Source organism: Trichosurus vulpecula, chromosome 7 (assembly GCF_011100635.1).
Source record: "Trichosurus vulpecula isolate mTriVul1 chromosome 7, mTriVul1.pri, whole genome shotgun sequence".
NCBI lineage: Eukaryota > Metazoa > Chordata > Mammalia > Diprotodontia > Phalangeridae > Trichosurus > Trichosurus vulpecula.
Genome location: NC_050579.1, coordinates 141,040,876 through 141,042,814, shown reverse-complemented (window position 1 = coordinate 141,042,814; position 1,939 = coordinate 141,040,876). Strand labels below are relative to the sequence as shown.

The following is a 1,939-nucleotide window of genomic DNA, read 5'->3' as shown; positions in this document are numbered from 1 at the left end:
AGGGGACCTGATTGTCTGTCTGTCCGTCTGTCTGTCTGTCTCGCATTTTCTCTCTCTCTCTCTCTCTCTCTCTCTCTCTCTCTCTCTCTCTCAGCCTCTCCCATAAGCCAGCGTCAGGGGGAAGGACACCTTCAAGCTGTCAAGTCACGTAGATCGGAGTACTCAGAAAAACAGCGGGGACAGGTCTTCCGATGACCACCTGTAATTAAAGATGGTTTCTAATGTATTAAGCTGCAACACTGTTCCCTGAAAGTTAGATCAAGCTTCTCCCTCCCATCTGGACCTCCACCTGGGGTGGCTGGGGTAGTGGTTGGCTCTCTAAGGAAGCCTGGGCAGAAGAGGGAGGGGGAGTGGTCCAGCTCCTTCCCTCCCTCTCTTCCTCCTCCCCTTCTCCGTCTTCCCTCCCTCTAGCTCTCCGCCTCTCCTGCTTCTCTTGCCACCACCGCCCTCCTGCCCAGCCTCCTCCCTGATTGCTAACTGCATCCCTCCAGATTGTAACGAAGGGGACGAGCCGGAGAGCCCAGTGAGCAGCGCGAGGGCCACTGACGGACCTAGAGGCAGGGGAGCCAGAGCTAGCCGTGGGAGCTCCAGGAGACACTGCACACGGCTGGTAAGTGTTTGGGTTGCATAGAGGGTACAGGTGCCCCCAGGGCAGAAATGCCCACTGAGACAGCTCTGGAGGAGATTGAAGAAGTGAAGGTGTGGTAAAGAAAACTTTCCCATTTTTCTGGTCTGGCAGTTTAAAACTTACTTCTAAGGAGAAATCAAACCCAGTGCCTTTTTTTTTTGTCTCCCCCATCCCCTTCCCTCTCTCCATAATTGACTCCTCTCCCTCCCCACGGTGTTCCTGGGACCTGGGTCACAGAGTCGTCCCTGTGCTAGCTTGGGGGTCCCAGATATTTCCTTCTCCTCCTGGGCTCCGCACTCTCCGCGGCGCTGGGAGAACGGAGGACCGAGACCCAGACAGGAGCGTCCAGGGGTTCGGGGCTCCTGACTCCATCGGAGAGGAGGGGACAACGGCGGCTGGGGGCTGGAGATGGAGCAAGGAAAGAGCGGGCATCTGAGCTGGCAGAGCTTGTCCGGGACACCTCCCGAGACAGTGCCGCACCTGGCAGGCGGGCCGAAGAAGCTGCTGCCGGGCCACCGCAGCTGGTAGCCCCACCAGTAACCCTGGTGTTTACCCCGGCTGGTGCCCGTGGGATTAGGGGTGGTGTAGCGAGGACCCCAGCTTCGGGTAGAGCGGCATCAAGCCCCTGCCATGTAGCCGCGGGACCCTCTACTCCTTTAACCCGAGTACAGAGTGGGAGGGAGTATTTTTGAGAAATTAAATCTTTGTGGGGGGGGGGCGGGGGGACACACGTCACCTTTACATCAAATGTTTGGACAAGGACGGCAGAAAAGGTTTTGATTCCAAACTCCTTTGTGAAATTACGACCCAGGGGTTTACTTCTCACTAAGGTTGTTCCCTCCCTATATTGTGTTAAAATAATAGCTGGCATTTACATAGCATTTTAAGATTCACGAATCACTTCCCCCCCCCCCCCCCCCCCAGTCATCCGGTAAGAATCCCAACAAATTATTAGCCCTGTTGTGGAACTGGCTAAACCGAGATTTAGAGAGTTCAGAAAGCCTCACTAAGGCTCCAGTGGCGCAATCGGTTAGCGCGCGGTACTTATAAGACAGTGCGAGCGGAGCAATGCCGAGGTTGTGAGTTCGAGCCTCACCTGGAGCATGGCTTTTTGAATAGGTACCGTGGTCCTGAGAGAAGTCGAAGTAAACCTTCATCGCTTCTTTGCTGCTGGGCAACTCGGTTAACCACGGCTACCTGACTACCCCAACTTAGTGGCGAACGTTGGCTCCTTTCTATTACCCCCTCTGCTACTGTAACCTCCCTTCATTTCCTTTGCTTTCCGGATAGAAGTAATATAATGAACAAATC

General features: G+C 54.9%; 1 non-coding gene across 1 annotated transcript; it reads left to right on the top strand.

The window, feature by feature from the left end:
- The first annotated feature begins 1,639 nt into the window (after nucleotides 1-1,639).
- On the top strand, nucleotides 1,640-1,732 carry TRNAI-UAU. Its single transcript is given in 2 exon segments — nucleotides 1,640-1,677; nucleotides 1,697-1,732. It is a non-coding gene; the product is annotated as a tRNA-Ile (tRNA).
- Nucleotides 1,733-1,939: the final 207 nt, after the last annotated feature.